Source organism: Dipodomys spectabilis, unplaced genomic scaffold, assembly GCF_019054845.1.
Source record: "Dipodomys spectabilis isolate Male_0828 unplaced genomic scaffold, ASM1905484v1 ptg000173l, whole genome shotgun sequence".
Taxonomy (NCBI): domain Eukaryota; kingdom Metazoa; phylum Chordata; class Mammalia; order Rodentia; family Heteromyidae; genus Dipodomys; species Dipodomys spectabilis.
In genome coordinates this window covers 6,652,056-6,673,827 of record NW_024870850.1, presented here as the reverse complement: position 1 = coordinate 6,673,827, position 21,772 = coordinate 6,652,056, and positions in this window count along the sequence as shown.

Genomic DNA, 21,772 nt, shown 5'->3' with positions numbered 1-21,772 from the left:
CCAACCCAGAGAGGGCCTGGAATAGTAGGAATAGGTTCTGGATACGACCAGTGATTCCTGGGCCTGTTGATCAGGATCTGTCCCATATTGGTGCTGCTGAACCTGGGCCCAGACAACGGCAAGACCTTGCTGTATTCAAGAGCCAGTTGCAGCCCCTCATGCTCAAGGCCCTGCTCTCCTTCCTGATGATGCTCATTGTCCCATGCCTCAAGGGATGCTGGGACTATCCTTCCTCTTCCAGAGCAGGACCCTGACCCTCATCTTTCCCCAGAGGGGTCAAAGCATGCCCAGGAGATGGGCATCTGGGACACAATGTTTGTCATGCCTGGGGATGTTCTGATGCACACAGTGAGGGATGCCCCCTAGGTTAGTTGGTTTTGTAGGGGTAGATCTGGAAGCTCCCAGAGACAGAAGCCCCACTCCTGCTCCAACAGGTGGTGAGTGGGCTCATAGACCAACCAGACTGGGATATATCTGTGTACCTTTCGAATAGGGTCTGGCAGCCTACTGCTTTCCAATTTGGAAAGAAATTCCTTTTGTAATAACGCCACAAAAAATAAAATCCTCATAAAAGACCTTTATGAGGATCACTTTAAAAACCAGAAAAAGGAAATTAAAGCAGAACTATGCAAGTGGAAAAACCTCCACTGCTCCTGGATTGGGATAATTAATATAATAAAATGGCAATAATTCCAAAGGCTATCTCCAAATTCAATGAAATACCTATCAATATCCCAACCTCATTCTTCAATGAAATAGAACAAGCAATTCAAAAATACATATAGAACAATAAAAGAACCTAAATAGGGAAAACAATCCTCAGCAAAATAGTTAGCACTGGAGGAATATCAACACCAAATTTCAAAGTCTACTACAAAGCCATAGTAATCAAAAAAGCTTGGCACTGGCACAAGAACAGGCATGAGGACCAATGGAATAGAACTGAAGACCAGAAATGAACACACAGACACATAGCCACCTAATATTTGACAATGGAGCTAAAAATAAATAGAAGGAGAGAAAGACAGACTTTTCAGTAAATGGTCCTGGCAAAATTGGTTAAACATCTGTAGAAAACAAAAGTTAGATTGGTATATATCAATCTGCACCAGAATCAACCCAAATGGATCAAAGACCTTGAAATAAAAGCAGACACCATGAACACATTACAGGAAGGAACAGTAGAAACTCTAGAGCTCCTTGGCACGGCCCAAAATTTTCTTCATAAAGACACAGAAACACAACAAATCAAAGAAAGGTTGGACAAATGGAAATGCATGAAACTGAAGAACTTCTGATGGTAAAGGACATAGCTATCAAGATCAAAAGATAGCCCACAGAGTGGGAGAAGATCTTCATTAGCCATTCAATGGACAAGGGTCTCATGTCTAAAGTATAGTTAGAAATCAAAAAATTAAATCCCCCGACCACAAATCCTCAAAGAAACAACCATCCAATTAATAAGTGGGCTAAAGACTTAATGATAGATTCTCTGAAGAGGAAATAAGAATGGTCTATAAACAAATAAAGACATGCTCAATTTCTCTAGCCATAAAACAAATGGATATCAAGAAAATGTTGAGATTCTACCTCACCTCAGTTAGAATGTATATAATTAAGAAATCTAGAGGATGTGGCCAAAAGGGAACCTTACTGCATTGTTGGTGGGAATGTAAACTTGTTCAGCCAATTTGGAAAGCAACATGGAGGTTCCTCAAAAGACTCCACATAGAGCTTCCTTATGACCCAGCAATCCGACTTTGGGCATTTTCCCAAAGGATCACAAACAAGGTCATACCAAAGCTACCAGCACAACCATGTTTATCTCAGCATTATTTACAATAGCTAAGACATAGAACCAACCCCAATGCCCCTCAGTAGATGAAGGGTTCAAGAAAATATGGTGTATAAATACACATTGGAATTCCATGCCTCCATCAAAAGAATGACATTGCCCCATTTTTTAGGAGATGGAAAGACATGGAAAAATTATATTAAGTGAAATAAGCCAAGGCCAAAGAAACATAGGTCTCATGGTTTCCTTTGTTTGCAATGACTAGACATGACTGGGACAAGCAGAGAAGGTCAATGGCCATGTATATATGACTATATGTGATGATGTTAAGTGAAATGGACCCCAACACAGGGACACAAGTGGTTTTTTTTCTTCTTGATATTGTTTGTAATGTTCTTATAATGTACTATGTGACTCTTTTGTTTCTTTTCTATGTTCTTCCCCTATGGTATAACCCCGGTATTCACTGTATTTGATTCAGGTATTCTGCATCTTGTATATACATTTTTGTAATTTGGGGAAGAGATAAAGCGGAATGCTTAAATGGGGATGCAGTTTGACTCATTGTGATGATGAGATGTACAGGACACTATGTTGAAAACAAACTTCAATTTGTTGGGGGTGGGATGGGGATGAGGGGGGCAGTGAGAGAAGTTGGCAGGTGGGAGCAAAGGGATGGTAGGTGAAAAACAAAGGAAGAGGTAACAATGCTTGATAGGAAATGTACTCAGTACCCTTCTCATGTAATTGTAACCCATCTGTACAATATTTTTACAATAAATTTTTTTTCCTGGCTTTGATTAGCTATTTAGTTCAATGTAAAACCTAATTTACATTGCTCAATTCTCTTTTTATTTTTGGTCTTAGTGCTTTAGCTCTGGCCCTGGGCACTGTCCCTCAGCAATTCAGCTCAAGGGAAGCACTCTACCACTTGAGACACAGGGCAACGTTTGGTTTTCTGAGTGGTTTATTGGAGGTAAAAGTCTCCCAGAGTTTCTTGCTCAGGTTGGCTATGAACCTTGATCCTAAGATCTCAGACTCCTCAGTAAGTAGGATTATAGGCATGAGCCACCAGTTCCTGTCTATTGCTCAATTATTTTTATGCTAAAAGGCCAATGTTTGACTCTATCTACCTAAAAGTTATTTTCCTTCAAATATTACCTAATGAAAGTTAGAAGAGTGATTTAAAGTGATGCAATTAGATGCATTGTGTAAACAGCAAAAGTAATAGTCTGAGATTCTTCAGGTTTGTTAAGTTTAGACTCTTAGTTCAATGTCAGTCTACATGTGATTCTCCTGTTCTTCCTATTTTAAAACCAAATGGGAAATATCAATTTACAACTAGTTTGTCTTAGGGTAATTACTTTATATATTTTTTTTTTATTTTTGTATTGTAAAGATACTATACAGAGGGTTACAGTTACATGAGCAAGGTAATGAGTACACTTCCTATTGAGCGTTGTTACCCCCTCCATAGTTTTCCCCCAACCATCCCTTCCCTCCCTACCTTCCCCGAGGTTCTTTTTTAAAATTGTGATTAAGTGATTACATAATTTCCCAAATTTCACAGTATTGTGGAATAATGATGCTCATTTTATTTTATTTTTTTTAATTTTATTTTATTTTATTTGAGAACATACTGTACAGAGGGGTTACAATTACATGGGCAGGATAATGCATACATTTCTTACCAAGCATTGCAGCCTCCTCCTTTGTTTACCCTTCACCTCCCTTCCCAGCCTCCCCCCTCCCCCCCACCCAATCATACGCCCCCGCCCCCGCCCACACCGACATTGTAAAGCTGATTTTGACATGACATTTTGTACTTCTCATTGTTGCAACAGGTCCACCTGAATCCTTAAACGACTTGTTTGTCCCCGTCTCCTCCACATGTTATACTGACATCAAATATATTGAAAGCGGGGGTTACACTGTGGGGGAGGGACATACAAAGCAACAAAGAAATAATCTTATAAATGCGTTAGAAACACATGCATGAAAGAAACAAAAACATTAAAATACATATTTGAGGGTTCGTTTTCCTAACATCACATTATCTGACCTTTTACGCTTGACTCATACCTATACTAGATATTGCAAATAAGGGAAACCATGGGACCTATGTTTCTTTGGGCCTGGCTTACATCACTTAATATAATTTTTTCCAAGCCTTTCCATTTCCTAACAAATGGGGAAATGTCATTCTTTCTGATGGAGGCATAGAATTCCATTGTGTATATATACCACATATTCTTGATCCATTCATCTACTGAGGGGCATCTGGGTTGGTTCCATATCTTAGCTATGGTAAATAATGCTGCAATAAACATAGTTGTGCTGGTAGCTTTAGTGTGGTCTTGTTTGTAAACATTAGGGTAAATGCCCAAAAGTGGGATTGCTGGGTCATAGGGGAGTTCTATGTGAAGTCTTTTGAGGAACCTCCATACTGCTTTCCAAAGTGGTTGAACAAGTTTACATTCCCATCAACAATGAAGTAAGGTTCCTTTCTGTCCACATCCCCTCCAGCATCTGTTGTTGTTAGAGTTCTTGATTTTTGCTGTTCTAACTGGAGCGAGGTGATATCTCAATGTTGTTTTGATTTGCATTTCTTTTATGGCTAGGGATGTTGAACATTTCTTCATGTGTCTATTGGCCATCCTTCTTTCTTCTTCAGAGAAGCTTCTCTTTAAGTCTTTCGCCCACTTACTTATTGGGCAGTTGTTTCTTTGAGGATTTGTTGTTGGGTGGTTTAATTTTTTGAGTTCCAAGTATATTTTAGATATGAGACCCTTGTCCGTTGTATGGCTAGTAAAGATCTTCTCCCAATCCGTGGGCTTTCTATTGATCTTGCTAGCTATGTCCTTTGCCATGCAGAAGCTCTGCAACCTTATGCAATCCCATTTGTCCAACCTTTCTTTGATTTGTTGTGTTTCTGGGTCTCTATTCAGAAAATTTCGGCCTGAGCCAAGGAGACCCAGGGTTTCTACTATTCCATCCTGTAATGATTTCAGAGTGTCTGCTTTGAGTTCAAGGTCTTTGATCCATTTGGAGTTGATTCTGGTGAAGGGTGATATATAAGGATCTAGCTTTAGTTTTCTACATGTAGTTAAACAGTTTTGCCAGCACCATTTACTGAAGAGGCTGCCTGTCTTCCATTCTATTGTTTTAGCTCCCTTATCGAAGATTAGATGGCTACAGGTCTGTAGGTTCATTTCTGGGTTTTCAATTCTATTCCATTGGTCCTGAGGTCTGTTCTTATGGCAATACCAAGCTGTTTTGATTACTATGGCTTTATAGTAGAGTTTGAAATTTGGTATTGATATTCCTCCAGCAGTGTTCTTTCCGTTGAGGAGCGTTTTTGCTATTCGGGGTCTTTTATTGTTCCATATGAATTTTTGGATTGCCTCTTCTATTTCCTTGAAGAATGAGGGTGGAATTTTGATAGGTATTGCGTTGAATTTGTAGATAGCCTTGGGAAGTAGTGCCATTTTCACGATGTTAATCTTTCCAATCCAGGAGCATGGGAGGTTTTGCAATTTTTTAAGTTCTGTGTTGATTTCCTTTTTCAAGATTTTACAGTTTTCATCATAGAGGTCCTTCACTTCTTTGGCTAAGTTAATTCCTAGGTATTTTATTTTTTGGGGGCTATTACAAATGGAGTTGCTTTCCTAATTTCAGCCACACTTTTCTCATTGTTGGCATACAGAAAAGCCATTGATTTTTGGGGGTTAATTTTATAACCTGCTACTTTGCCAAAGTTTTGAAACAGCTTGAGTAATTTGGGAGTGGAATCTATGGGATTCTTTAAATACAAGATCATGTCATCTGCAAAGAGGGAGAGTTTTATTTCTTCTTTCCCTATTTGGATCCCCTTTATGTCTGCATCTTGTCTTATTGCTGTAGCTAGGCATTCTAATACTAGATTGAAGAGAAGTGGAGATTGGGCATCCTTGTCTTGTTCCTGAGTTAAGAGGAAATGGCTTTAGTTTTTCACCATTGAGTATAATGCTGGCTGTAGGTTTGTCATATACAGCCTTTATTGTATTGAGGAATGTTCCATGGATTCCTAATTTTTCCAAAACCTTCATCATAAAGGGGTGTTGGATCTTGTCGAATGCTTTTTCTGCGTCTATTGAGATAACCATGTGGTTCTTATTCTTGCTCCTGTTGATGCGATGAATAATATTAATTGATTTGCGCATATTGAATCAGCTTTGCATCCCTGAAATGAATCCTGTTTGATCGTGGTGTATGATCTTTTGGATGAATTGTTGAAGTCGGTTGGCCAAAATTTTGTTGAGAAGTTTTGCATCAATGTTCATCAAAGAAATGGGTCTATAGGTCTCTTTCTTTGATGAGTCCCTGCCTGGTTTTGGGATGAGGGTTATGATGGCTTCATAGAATGTGTTCGGTAGTGAGCTTTCTCTTTCAATTTCATTGAAGAGTTGGAGGAGAATTGGTGTGAGCTCTGCTTTGAAGGCCTTGTAAAATTCCGCTGTAAAACCATCTGGTCCTGGACTTTTCTTAGCTGGGAGGTCTCTTATTGCTCTATGTATTTCAATGCTTGATATGGGCCTGTTAAGATAGTTTAACTCATCTTGGTTTAGTTTTGGCATGTCAATATTTGCTAGGAAGAGGTCCATTTCTGTCAAGTTCTCAAACTTATTAGCATAAAGTTTTGAGAAGTATTCCCTTATAATGTTCTGAATATTGGTGATTTCTGTGGTGATGTTTCCATTCTCATCTCTGAGTTTATTAATTTGGGTGTGCTCTCTTCTTTTTCTGATAAAATTTGCTAAGGGTCTGTCAATTTTGTTAAGTTTTTCGAAGAACCAACTCTTTGTTTTGTTGATTCTTTCTATAGCTTTTTTGGATTCTAATTCATTTAATTCTGATTTAATTTTGATTATTTCTTTCTGTCTACTGGATTGGGGTTTATCTTGCTGCTCTTTTTCAAGGAGGTTTAGATGTGTCATTAAATTGTTAGTTTCAGATCTCTCCAATTTGTTGATGTAGGAGCTCAGAGCTATAAACTTGCCTCTGAGTACTGCCTTTGCTGTGTCCCAGAGGAGCTGGTATTTTGTGTGTTCATTTTTGTTGAATAGCATGAACATTTGAATTTCCTTTCTAAACTCTTCCATGACCCACTTATGATTCAGTAGTGTGTTGTTCAGCCTCCATGTGATACCGGACTTTCCTTGGTGGCTTTTGGTGGTGAGTTCTAATTTTATTCCCTTGTGGTCAGAGAGAATGCAAGGTATAACTTCAATGTTTCTGAATTTAGACAAGTTTGCTTTGTGGCCTAAAATGTGGTCTATTTTAGAAAACGTTCCATGTGCTGCTGAGAAAAACGTGTATTCTGATGCTGCTGGGTGAAATGTTCGGTAGATGTCTGTTAAGTCTAGTTGATCTATGCAGCTGTTTAGATCTGTGGTTTCTCTGTTGAGTTTTTGCTGAGTTGATCAATCTAGTGGGGAGAGTGGTGTGTTAAAATCCCCAACAATTAATGTCTTTGGATCTATATGGGATTTGAGGGAAAGTAGTGTTTCTTTGGTAAATTTGGGTCCTCCATTGTTTGGCGAATAGATATTTAGAATTGTAATATCCTCCTGAAGGAGAGATCCTTTAATTAGTATATAGCACCTTCTTTATCTCTTTTCACGAATTTTAATTTGAAGTCTATTTTATCTGATATTAGGATTGCAACTCCCGCCTGTTTATGGGGTCCGTTTGCTTGGTAGATTTTGTTCCAGCCTTTAACATTGAAAATGTGTTTGTTTTTACGGGCAAGATGTGACTCCTGCAGGCAGCAGATAGAAGGGTCTTGTTTTTTAATCCAACTAGACAGTCTATGTCGCTTAATTGGAGAGTTCAGTCCGTTAACATTAAGAGATAGGACTGAGAGGTATTTGGGAGTTCCTGCCATGTTATCTACCTTCTTGGGGGCTGTGAAAACTGGGATCTTCCTATGGTTCTTGGATTCTCAGTTTGGGTGCAGTTTCTTGGCCTTTATTGCTGTCTTGTTGGTTTTCTATGTGTAGGACATCTTTAAGAATCTTTTGTAGGGCTGGTTTGGTGGAGATGTATTGTTTCAATTTTTCTTTGCTATGGAAGGTTTTTATTTGGCCTTCAGTTATGAAGGAGAGTTTAGCTGGGTACAGTATTCTTGGTTGATAGTTGTTTGTTTTTAGGGCATGGCATACATCATTCCAGGCTCTTCTTGCTTTGATTGTCTCTGCTGAGAAATCTGAGGTGATTCTAATTGGTTTCCCTTTATAGGTGATTACCCTTTTCTCCTTGACAGCTTTAAGGATCTTTTCCTTGTTCTGAGTTGATCCTTTGTGGATTATAATGTAGCGGTGGGATGTCCTATTCTGTTCTGGTCTATTTGGGGTTCTAAAGGCTTCTTGTATCTGGACAGGCCTATCTTTTTGCATGTTTGGGAAGTTCTCTGCTAGGATCCTGTTAAACAAATTTCCTAGACCATTAACTTGTGTTTCTAGGTGCTCCTCTACACCCATTATCCTTAGATTAAGCCTTCTGATGGTGTCTTCCAGGTGTTGGATAGATCTATCATATTTCTTGGACTTGTCTTGGATGGTTGTATGTTCTTTCTCTATAATATCTAGGCAGTCTTCAATCCCTGAGATTCGATCTTCTGCATGGTCTAACCTGCTGTCAAGACTCTCTACTTTGTTTTTTATCTCTTTTCCTTCTAGTTGGTCAGCTTTGATGCTTCAAGTTCTTTGTTGAAGCTCTGTTTTAGGTCTTGTATGAATTTCTTTACTTCCTTAATTTGGTGTTCAGTGTTTGTCCTCAAATCACTTAGTTGATTGGTTATGGTTTCTTTGGGCTCTCATTCCTTCTGTTGGGTTCCATTCAGCATTCCCTTTGTGGTCTCCCTGACTTCCTTCAGCTCTTTGTTAATGGATTCCATGAATGCCTTTAGTGATCTTTGTGTGTTCTCTACCTGATCTCTCAATTCCTGTATTACTCTTTGATTAGCTTCCTCCCCTTCGTGGGAATCCTGCAGATCTCTTTGAGTGTTCTCAGGCTGCTCACGCCATTCCTCCCTTTCTCTTTGAGTATTCTCAAGCTTTTCACGCAAATCCTGTATCAGTTTTTGAGTAGCTTCCTCACGCTTATGATATTCCTGTATAAACTTCTGGGATGCCTCCTCTCTCTCCCTATCACGCTCATGCAGAGTCCTTTGTACGTTGTCAAACTTCTCATTTATCATGTTTGCCAGCAGTGTTTGTAGAGCTATTTGGGAACTCTCCTCTGGATTATTCATTATCTGTTCTAACTCCTGATTATCAAGATTGGGAATTGAGATACCCGAATTTGCCATTTTTCTTGTGTTTTTCCGGCTTACTCTGCCCATTTGAGATGAAGATAGCACCAGTTTTGTGCCAGAACACTATCTTAAGGCAACCATCAACCAAAGTTTGCATTTGTACAGTCAATAGTCTACAGATACAATCTAGTTCTACCGATACATCTATTCGACATCAAACAACTATATGTTAAAGGACTTCGTACCGCAGAGAAGAATTTTGAAAACCAGAAATTATTAGGGTTAGGGAGAGATGTGGGTAAAAAATAGGAATAGATTGGTGTGGGGAGGCACAGGGAGAGTTAACCATGTCCTAATCACAATGCAGGAAATAGGTTGGGTAGGATGCAAGTAGAGAGAGAGAGAAAAAAAGAAAGGGAAAGGGGAATGAAAAGAGACCAGAAAAAAAATAGAAACGTAAAAATTAATGTTATTATAGAGATTAAAAGACCATCAATTTAGAGAGGAATGTGAATATGTTGAGAGAAAAGGAGGGACATAGAGGAGATGTGAAAAACTTTAAAAAAATGCTTAAAATATTATATAGGTATAAAGAGGTAGTACTGCTATTAATGAATTTAAGTCTCAGAGGTTTTGAATTGAGTAATAAGTTTGTGGATTAAGTGTGTACACAATGGGGGATAGGGTCTACTAGTTAACTACGGGTTTATCTAAGGATGTGCAGGACAAGAGTTAAGTCTCATAAAGAAGAACAAAAGAGGAAAAAGTGGAAAGGATAGGAAAGTGAGAAGAAAAGATCAGAAGTTCAGTAGAGCTAGACAAAAAACAAAAAGATAATTAAGAATGAAAGAAAAAGAGAAAGAAGACAAGAAAAGAAAGGAAAACACACATTCACGTATTCCTAAAATAAAAATTATAAGAGGAGAAAAAAAAAAAGTTACTGGAAAACAATTATTTTTTCAGAAGAGGCATAAATTAAAGATTAATAAAAGTTTTAGAAAAGGAAAAAGAATTTTTTTATATATATAAGGTAACAAAAAACGAGAAAAAACAAAACAAAAAAAAGAAAAAAAGAAAAGAAGAAGAAGGAAAAAAAAAAGTTCTTTGATTTTTTTTGGGGGGGGGGGGAGGGGTGGGAAGAGTCCTGTATCTCCCTTTTGTCTGTAACCAGAGTCTGGTTGGAGTCTCTGGTCAGCTTGAGGTCCTGTGGCTTGATTGGTTTCTTAAGTCAGTTTGTTGGAACAGGCAGAAAAATGCTCTGCTTTACCCAAGATTTTGAGATCCCCCTCCCAGGTTAGTTTACTGGGAGGGTGATCTGCTTTGAGAATCACAAAAGAGGGGGATGCAGTGATGAGGCTAGGTTCTGGGTAGAGTTGAGGCCTTTCAACAAACAGTAGCTTTTCCCTGGGGCTATTTTGTGAAAAAACTCACAGCACCCAGCCTGGAGCCATTCTCAGGGTTTCTGTTTTTCAATTGATTGTGGTGGCTGCTAGAGGGAGGGGCAGCCTCTGGCTCTGGTTACCTGGTGAGGAGAGCCACTCCAATGGCTGGCGCCTGAGCTGGGTGACTTTTCCCTGGATGGAACTGAGTCTGTGAGGTCACTTCGCCGTTAAGTTCTTGTGACCTGCTAAATGACTCGTTTTATTCCAAGGCCTGAGCTGGAGCTAGCCACTCCTCCGAGCTTTGTCGGTATCCAAGATGGAGATCACCGGCGCTGGGGGGGGGGGGGGGGGGAGGGGTGGCCTTCCCTCCTCTGCTCCCTGAGAAGGAGTGAGGAAGTCGGGCCTCTACTCACGCCGAGTCTTGGATCCTGGGTCGTCTCTGGTCTGCAAAGTGCAGGATGAAGTTGTCCACTCCTTGTCGGTTCTTGCTGGTGTTGAGTAGAATCCGCTCGTCTGCTGCGTCTGGCTCCTTCGTCCCAGACTGTGTCTCAGGTATGCCCCCTCGGCGGTGGTCGCTGCTGCGACCCTGCCGCCGCAGCAGCAGCTGCTGGCAGACGCTCAGATGTGTCTGCTTGGCTTCCCCTCTCTTGACTAACTCTCTGTCCTGTGATGGCACACTTGGTGTGATTCTCTGGCTTGGGACTGTTCACTGGAACTCTGAAACTGTTTTCTATGCAAGAGCTTGTTCAGATTCCTGCTTCTCCTCCACCATCTTCCCGGAACTCCAATGATGCTCATTTAAAGTCACAAGTTCATTCTAACTTTCCGGGACCAAATTGTCTATAATGGTCTATAACATATGACGGTGTACACATATACACCACACATGTGATCAGCAGCATGGGGATATTTAGTAGTGGTTCGACCAGATAAGTGGAAGTTCTTTGTTTCTTAAGTCCTGTTAATTTTGTCATATCACCTAACATGGGAAAAACAATTCTTAGCAGAAAGGTTAGCACTGGAGGAATACCAACACCAAATTTCAAACTCTACTACAAAGCCATAGTAATAAAAAAAGCTTGGCACTGGCACAAGAACAGGCATGAGGACCAATGGAATAGAACTGAAGACCAGAAATGAACCCACAGACAAAGAGCCACCTAATATTTGACAATGGAGCTAAAAAAAAAATACAATGAGAGAAAGACAGCCTTTTCAGTAAATGGTCCTGGCAAAATTGGTTAAACACCTGTAGAAAACAAAAGCTAGAATGGTATATATCAACCTGCACCAGAATCAACCCAAATGGATCAAAAACCTTGAAATAAGAGCAGACACCATGAACACGTTACAGGAAGCAATAGTAGAAACTCTAGGGCTCCTTGGCACAGACCAAAATTTTCTTCATAAAGACACAGAAACACAACAAATCAAAGAAAGGTTGGACAAATGGGAATGCATGAAACTGAAGAGCTTCTGATGGTAAAGGACATAGCTATCAAGATCAGTAGATAGCCCACAGAGTGGGAGAAGTTCTTCATTAGCCATTCAATGGACAAGAGTCTCATGTCTAAAGTATAGTTAGAACACAAAAAATTAAATCTCCCAACAACAAATCCTCAAAGAAACAACCATCCAATTAATAAGTGGGCTAAAGACTTAATGATAGATTCTCTGAAGAGGAAATAAGAATGGTCTATAAACACATAAAGACATGCTCAATTTCTCTAGCCATAAAAGTAATGGAAATCAAGAAAACGTTGAGATTCTACCTCACCTCAGTTAGAATGTATATAGTCAAGAAATCTAGTAACAAAAGATGCTAGAGGGGATGTGGCCAAAAGGGAACTTTACTGCATTGTTGGTGGGAGTGTAAACTTGTTCAGCCAATTTGGAAAGCAACATGGAGGTTCCTTAAAAGACTCCACATAGAGCTTCCTTATGACCCAGCAATCTGACTTTGGGCATTTTCCCAAAGGATCACAAACAAGGTCATACCACAGCTACCAGCACAACCATGTTTATCTCAGCATTATTTACAATAGCCAAGATATAGAACCAACCCCAATGCCCCTCAGTAGATGAAGGGTTCAAGAAAATATGGTGTATAAATACACATTGGAATTCCATGCCTCCATCAAAAGAATGACATTGCCCCATTTTTTAGGAGATGGAAAGACATGGAAAAATTATATTAAGTGAAATAAGCCAAGCCCAAAGAAACATAGGTCTCATGGTTTCCTTTGTTTGCAATGACTAGACATGACTAGGACAAGCAGAGAAGGTCAATGGCCATGTATATATGACTATATGTGATGATGTTAAGTGAAATGGACCCCAACACAGGGACACAAGTGGTTTTTTTTTTATTTCTTGATATTGTTTTGAATTTATTTATAATGTACTATGTGACACTTTTGTTTCTTTTCTATGTTCTTCCCCCATGGTATAACCCCGGTGTTCACTGTATTTGATTCAGGTATTCTGCATCTTGTATATACATTTTTGTAATTTGGGGAAGGATAAAGCGGAATGCTTAAATGGGGATGCAGTTTAACCCATTGTGACGAAGAGATGTACAGGGCACTATGTTGAAAACAAGCTTCAAGTTATGGGGGGGGGGTAGCAGTGGGGGGAGGGGTGCGGGGAGGGGCAGTGAGAGAAGTTGGCTGTTGGGAGCAAAGGGATGGTAGGGGAAAAACAAAGGAGGAGGTAACAATGCTTGATAGGAAATGTACTCAGTACCCTTCATGTAACTGTAACCCATCTGTACAGTATTTTTACAAGAAAATTTTTTCCTGGCTTTGATTAGCCATTTAGTTCAATGTAAAACCTAATTTATATTGCCCAAATCGCTTTTTTTTGTTGGTCTTAGTGCTTTAGCTCTGTTCCTAGGCACTGTCCCTCAGCAATTCAGCTCAAGGGAAGCACTCTACCACTTGAGACACAGCACAACATTTGGTTTTCTGAGTGGTTTATTGGAGGTAAGAGTCTCCCAGAGTTTCTTGCTCAGGTTGGCTATGAACCTTGATCCTAAGATCTCAGACTCCTCAGTAAGTAGCATTATAGGCATGAGCCACCGGCACCTGGCTATTGCTCAATTCTTTTTATGCTAAAAGGCCAGTGTTTGACTGTTTCTCCCTAAAAGTTATTTTCCTTCAAATATTACCTGATGAAAGTTAAAAAAGTGATACTTAAAGTGATGCAATTAGATGTATTTTGTAAACAGCAAAAGTAATGGTCTGATATTCCTCAAGTTTGTTAAGTTTGGACTCTTAGTTCAATGTCAGTCTACATGTGATTCTCCTGTTCTTCCTATTTTAATACCAAATGAGAAATATCAATTTACAACTAGTTTGTCTTAGGATAATTACTTCACATTTTTAAACATGTCATTTTGAGATCAAATGTTTCAAAGAGTTAATTGAAAATGCAATTTTTAAAAACTCAGTAAGAAAACCAGGTGCCATTGACTCACACCTGTCATCCTAGCTACTCAGGATGCTGAGATCTGAGGATCAGAATTCAAAGCTAGCCCAGGGAAAAGTCTGTGAGTTTTTTCTCTCTAACGAACCACAAGAAAACCGAAAGTGGAGCTGTGACTCAAATGGTAGAGGACTCTCCTTGAGCTGAAGAATTGAGTGAGGTCACCCAAGTCTAGAGTTTAAGCCCTGTTACAGGGACTGGGGGAGGGGATTCCACATTCCTCCTGATGGGGACTTTAAGCCCTGTTACAGGGTCTGGGGGAGGGGATTCCACATTCCTCCTGATGGGGACTTTATATTCCACTAAGGTCCACCGTGGAGAGACAGCCTCATGTAAAAAGTGAGTAACTGACCAGCCAGGGACTCAGCACAGATCCAGGATCTGAGACTGCGACCCCTAGCAGTCCTCAAGCTGGAGTTTTTAAGAGGTAGGTTACATAGAGTTACATAGATGAGCCATGTAAAGTAGGTTTGGGACATTTTCATTGGTTATAGTTATATGACCTTTAAATTAATTTGTTCTTTACAGTAAATATCATAGGTACAAATTTGCAATGGGCTGCCCATAGTGGGACTACTGGGTGGTGGTTTTTAATTGGTGGTCATAAGGCCCTGTTACTGAGGCAAGCAACCAAGGTTACAGAAGCAAAATATAACAAAAACATAGCCTTGAGTCACAGGAACATAGGCAAAATATAATCTTGACTTGGTAAGCATGACTAATACTATTAATGCAATTGACACTATAAAAATTATTTTTATTATAAACTCTTGACTAATACAGCATCTCAGAGCAGCTGGAGATAAGCCTCAAGTTTGTCAGCAGCCTTCTGCAAAGCTATCAGCTTGGTAACCTTGATTGATTGAGCGATGTTCTTTTTGATTTTAGCAAGGATGGAGAAGCAAAGGCTGACCAGTAGTCAGCCTTTATATGGGTTTTTCTTTACCAAGAAGTTTTTTGCCCTTTATTAATATCAACTGAGATATTAAAGCCTCATGACCGATAAAAAAGCTCAGTAAGGAAATAAGAAATGTAAAGGAAAAGGGAAATTAGTAAATAAAAGCCTTCAGAAAGGAAATTGAGGAAACAAATTGTTTTCATTTGGATAAAAAATGACTTGAGAAGCAAAAATTGTCTTCACTGTTTCTAACCACAAAATGTTCAAGTAGAACCTGGTCTGAGTAGGTCTTGAGATTCGTAAAATAGAGCTTATTATAAAATAATTGGTATTGAATAATTTGGTTGATGATCAAGAAAATTATTAATCACAGATGCTGGTGGGGATGTGGCCAAAAGGAATAACACTGTTGATAAAATAAGATAACAAAAGTTATAATATTACATGAACATTACACATATAAACATGTACAGGTGTTTGCTATGTCTATGTTTACATATGATGAGTGTTTGTCATGATACTACTTAGAAGCTGAATTATAGAACCAGGTACCATTCCAATCAACCCATGAATGGAAAAAGTAAATTGAGTCTCACAGACACAATGGAGGCTTGAGAATGCAATTATATTTGAGTCAGGAATATGGGAGGAAGTGGAAATCATTGTGTTCAGTAAATCACCCTGACAAATACATCAATAGTATATACTGGACACCGTGTGGAAAATGAAGTATAAAACCTATTGGTGGGGAAGGGAGGGAAAAATTGGGTGACACTGTAAAAACGTAAATGTACTCATTACCTGATTTACATAATGGGAACTCCCCTGTACATCACCTTTACAAAACAGACAGACATACAGACACACACACAGACACATAGATAGCTAGATAGATGTATTATCACCCAATACAGATCTCCAATATTTCTCTCATTTTTGAAACGTAGGCAGAAGAAGGCTTAGAGTAATACAGTAGATATCAATGACAATGAAGTAGAAATTATAAGGTTTGCCATAAGGGACATCTGACACATGGTTCAGGAGGACATAGCAAACTTCGCTCCTGCAAGAGATGGAGGTCCATGGAGAAGAGAGAGTAAAAAGAGAGAGAGAGAGAGAGAGAGAGAGAGAGAGAGAGAGAGAGAGAGAGAGAGAGAGAGAGAAGGGGACTTGTGTTGAGCCAGGACAACAGCAAATGTGGAAGTGACCTCAGAGCCTGGGGAACCTGTCACAGTTTGAGGGAGTTGTGACCAGGGCAGTTCAGGAAGTGACCTCAGCAGGTGAGGAAGTGACCTCAAAGTGTGGGGTCCTTTCCTGACTCACAGTCATGTGATTGACAGGTGACTACTGGTTTCAGGCAGGTGAAGAAGAAGTGGGGAAGGACTGTTCTCCTGGGAAGACTTAACAGAAGTAGAGTAATAGAGGAAGGGAACAGTATAAAAGTTTGTTCTCTGAGCCAGGCATGGGTGGCTCATATCTATAATCCTGGGTATAGGAAGCAACAAGGATTTCTACCTCAGAACTCAAGTCAGGCTTGGACCCAGCACTGACCCTCTTGCAAGGTCTTCCTACCAACACCATGTAGCATTTGCATCCTTACTTTTCCAACTTACTTTTACCAAGCCCTTCCTGATAAATATATGGAGCCACATCACATAACCAGCCACCACAGTGGGAAGCAGGACGCTATGCTGTGACCTTGTTTTCACTTCTATTTAGAGAATATAATAGAGGAGACAGGTAGGGAGAAATGGACAGAGCCAGCATCATGTGGCTGTCCAAGTGGGAACAAGACTTTCCCCAGCATACAGGACATGACCAGGACACACAGCAGAGCAAGACCCATCCATATACCCACAGATTCCAGGATCCTCAGTCGGCAGGCCTGCTATGTTCTCAGAATGTCATAGATCATAGAATATCTCTGTCTAACAGCGGATGGCCACAATGTATTGATAGATGCCTTCTTCTGGTCAACAACATGCAAACACTAAAGAAGTTCAAGGTTCAGAGTGCAAACGTCCAATAGGATGTGTGCCTTGACCTTGAAGTATTGATCTGAAATGGTTGAATTCAGGAATACTGTTGGTAACTCCTGCAGCAGTAAAGAAATGCATTGACCACTTCTGGATGTTTCTTCATGTGGAGATGGTATGGAAACCTGAATAGGTCATTTTTCCAAACTTCTGTGGCTCCCTTGGCCCTGAGTTTGTGAATCTGCCCATCCTCATCTTTGATTGTGCTCTAATAACTCTGATTGAACCTTTGCTGGCAATGTCCCTCTATGATCTTTTGACCTTCACCTGGCATCCTCTGGTGTCATCCATTCCCATCATCCCTAGTGGCTTTCCTATTGGACTTTATGTTGTGTACTTTTTTTCTTTTCAACTTTTTGCTTTCACACAAGTTTGTGAGCAACTCAACAAGAAAGGAATCCATCCCTAGAGTTTCATTATCTACAGTCTTGGATGAAATCACAGCCCTGAGGGTGTGGAGAGGAAGATGGTACACATGTTTTCCAACTTGTGTTTTGACCTTGAAGCCGGATGCCAGATGCAGAGCCAGAGGGCAGAGCAGGCCCTGTATTCCTCTAGGATAGTGGAGGAGGATGGTGGTGCATCTCAGTGGCCATCCAGGTAATAAGAAGCCACAGAAACTGAAGATCCATTTAGATACCTGCCAAAGCTGCAGGCTCAGTCTGCAGCCAGAATTGCAGCTCTATGCCAAAGCAGCAGCAATGTTCCCTGTGGCTCTGACACTGCTTCTCCTCCAGCTTCCACTCGGGCCAGTTCCTCTGAAGATGCCAGAGGCATTTGCAGAGAGAAATCTGTGGCCCATATTTCTTTCCATACCAAGTAGAGTACCATTCTATGTCAAAATACTTTGAGGTGAAATCTCTTTCTTTCCCGTATTTCTTCTTCTTTCCTTCCTCCCTTTCTCTTTTTTCTGGCTATCTCTTTCCTTCCTCCCTCCCTTCTTTTCTTCCTTCCATCCTCCCTTCATTCCTTTTTTCCTTCTTCCTTTCCTCCCTATCTCCTCCTTCCCTCCTCCCTCCCTAACTCACTCCTTCCTTCCCTCCTCCCTCCCTAACTCACTCCTTCCTTCCTTCCTTCCTTCCTTCCTTCCTTCCTTCCTTCCTTCCTTCCTTCCTTCCTTCCTTCCTTTCTTTCTTTCTTTCTTTCTTTCTTTCTTTCTTTCTTTCTTTCTTGCTTGCTTGCTTGCTTGCTTGCTTGCTTTCTTGCTTTCTTGCTTGCTTGCTTGCTTGCTTGTTTTCCTTCCTTCTTTCCTCCAGTGCTTGAACTCTGTCCCTGAGAATTTTTCTAGAGAATGTATGGTGAAAATTACCACCCTCCCACTTGACCCACAGCTCGAACTCCAAATTTTTGGTGCTTAATTTTGCCAAAGAATCTTATTGTGTTTCCTGCCCATTATTGTATCAAAGCTCCATCCTCAAATCTCAACTGTCTGAGCAGCTTGGATTACAGATGTAATATATAATTATCTAGCCTTATGTGCTGCATTCTTGACAGGGCATATCACTCTGGCACTCTGCTACTTTTTAATCAAGAAATAATGCAGAAGAGAGATGCAGCCCAACCACTTCACTTTTAACCAGAGGGTCTAATTCAAACTTCAACCTACTCCTTACACCAAACAAAACTTCCTGAGCATTTGATCTGTGTCAAGAACAATGCTCTTCCCGACAAAAGCAAAACAAAAAAGAAAACAATAAAAATAAATGAAAAAAAAGAAAGAACAATGTTCCTCCACTAATATGAGAGGATCTGGGAAAGAAAACTGGAGGACTGAGAAGCCAAATGAAATGGACATGGTAAACTACTTCTGAATCAATTATATTTGAAGATTTGCTAGTCAAAGTAATGCCAGTGTCAGATATGGAGCTATCCTAACAAAGCCACTTGTATTATTAGAGTATGTTAAATAGAAAATAAAATTTAATTAGAAAAGAGCAGCAATGGGCACTCAGAAATGAAAGGCTGTGTTAGAGCTAAAATTCCATTATGATTTGCACATAATTTCAAAGATCAACAACTAGTCCTTGGTATTTCCTTTTCTTTTCTTTTTTTCTATTTTCTTTAAATACAAAAAAATGTGACTGAAGAGAGGAGAACAGGGATGTTCTCAAGATATGTAATGCAGATGAAGCGAGTTGTTTCTTCTGAAGAGAAGTATGCTTAACCATAGCCACTGAACTTTCATGAACATGAATGTGTCTTCCTATCTTGCTACTGTAGATTACTCCACTGGCTTGCATGGATTAAATGTTAGGAAAGAGTGATGTGGAATTTCTCTGTACAGACTCACCTGTCACATTAGAAATCTCATTCTCTGGGCAAGGAATGCAATCACAGCAACAGGTAGCATTTCCCTCCAGAGAGGCCTTCCTGAATCCAGGACCACAGGTCTCACTGCACACAGACTGAGGAGTTTGAGAACATTCAGATGAATGTTAGTGACTATTCACCTTTTACATGACATCCTAGACACTCCAGTGATTTAGGGAAAAGATCATCAAAACACATAATCTTTATATAAATACAGCCAATGAATTGATTGAGCATTTTACACTTTCATCCAATGTGACCTGAAGAACATGCGGGGCCTCGACACTAGCCACTAATGCTATTGGGAAATCATAGTGCATTTAACAGGTGGATATTCATTCATTCATTCATTCATTCATTCATTCATGGGAATTAAATCCTGCATCCCAATCTTTTTTGTTAAACTGGAACCAATACTTGAATGGTGGTGATGATTTGTTTTTTCACTTATTCATCTGTGAATAGATGAATACTCACAGATAAATAAGAGCATGAGAGCTAAATCACTCAGGGAAACTTCAAATCCACATTCTAAAGCAGGGCTAATTGCTTTGAATGTGCTGCTGTACTTAGGGCCATCTATCTTGGCATTCCAGTTGCAATGAGGAGGGTGAACTTCACTGCCATATGCTCCTTTCATAATATCCTGTCTCACCACAGACTCAAATGCAACAATCTACTCAACTGTGGGTCTGAAGTCTCTAGGCAGAACCAAAGCAAGCCCTTCTGCCTTCTTATTTGAATCCCTCAGATATTTGGTCACAGCACTGGAAAGATGATTCATATGTGTTATTTCAATTTTATGGTATTCAATATGCAACCATAATTGTAATGAAATGTTCCCGTATTCGCTCCATGAATCTGTTAGTAAAAACAGAAACAGGAAGTGGTAAAATATACACCACAAAGCCATACTTTTATTGAACAAGTTAAAAACAGGATAAGCTTATTGCTTATTTATACATAGATCATGATATTATACTTAGAAACGACCAACTATGGTGGAGAAATAAGGGTGTTTTGACATTGTTGACAAGCCTTGAACTCATAATGTCACTAAGGGAATTCTAAGCTCTTTCTATAGCAACTTCATAATAACAATACAGTTTTAAAAAGTGAGAGAACAAAAAAAGTACAAATGAATCACCTTGGTAATTCCTATGGTCCACTTTATCAGATTTTCAAACAAAATCAGTTGTTGACCATGTGGTCTAGATGGAGAAAACTTGCCAACTTTCACCCTTTGTCCCAGACATTCAGGAAAAGCCCAAAAGCTCATAATGCCATACTCTGCCTCCAATTACTTTTCCTCATTTAAAACTACTTGGTCTCCAAGTGGTTTTTAAATTGGATCTTCTTCAAACAGGGATGCCGCAAAAAGGGACATTATAGTATGGTGAAGTTATTCCCAGGTTATTACAGAACCCCAGAACAATGGATGCACACAGATTAACTTTCATTCCAACCACATGATTCACTAACACTATAGGAATCCAATCAACTGTATCAAAAGCAGGCCGAGAGATCTAAAGTGTTACCAAACTCTAAAAACTTGTTATACAAGATGAAACGCAGAAACTCAATTTGAAGGAAATGAGCCTCCAGCCACATCCAAGAAAATAATGAATTAATATATGACAGACCTCTATCATTGCTCTAAAGTGTATTCCAATCACTTTTTTTTTTTATTCTGGTCAGTGTCAGTCTGAAATATAGGTAAATAATAAACTAAGTAGAATCATAGAGTATTTATGACAACTATGAAAGATTACATTAAGCAAGACTTAGTTCACCATGTGTGGGTATGAGTGTCTGTGTGTATGTGTGTGTGTGTGTGTGTGTGTGTGTGTGTGTGTGTGTGTATCCTGTCCTGTGGCTCAAACTCACGGCCTAGGCACTGAATGTGAGATGATTTTCTTTTCTATTCAAAGTAAGCATTCTATCAATTGAGCCACAGCTCTACCTCTGGCTTTTTGGTGGTTAACTGTATCCAGGGGTAGGCCACAGGTGTGAGCCACTTGTGTCCAGACAATCTTAGGCTTTCAAAATCTAGTTACCCTTGGTTTGTTATTTTAAAAAGGTACAAGGTCAATTTGGATATATGGGAATAAAAAAGAGATGGCTTTTTCCAAACATAGTGAGGATGGGGACAGAAGACACAGTACTTACTTGTCATGGATACAGCATTCATTTTTTTAAATTTTTATTTATTTTTTTATTGTGAAAATACTGTACAGAGGGGTTACAATTACCTGGGCAAGACAATTAGTACACTTCTTATCAACCATTGTAGCCTCCTCCTTTGTTTCCCCTTCCCATCCTTTCCCATCGTCCCCGCTTCCCCCCACCGAATCCTCCCCACCCCCCCAACAAAGTTGTAAAGTTCGTTTTAGAACTTGTCTTCACAGCTCTACAATCATTTCATTGAGACCATGACAGGCCCAGTGTCTTCTGTATTTTCCAAAATGGATTCACATAACCCAGTTCCATCTGCTAAGAGTGCTTTCGTAGAAAGTCTGCATGCCTAGTGTAGGTTACCCAAAAGCAAAGACATTGCCTATGAACAAA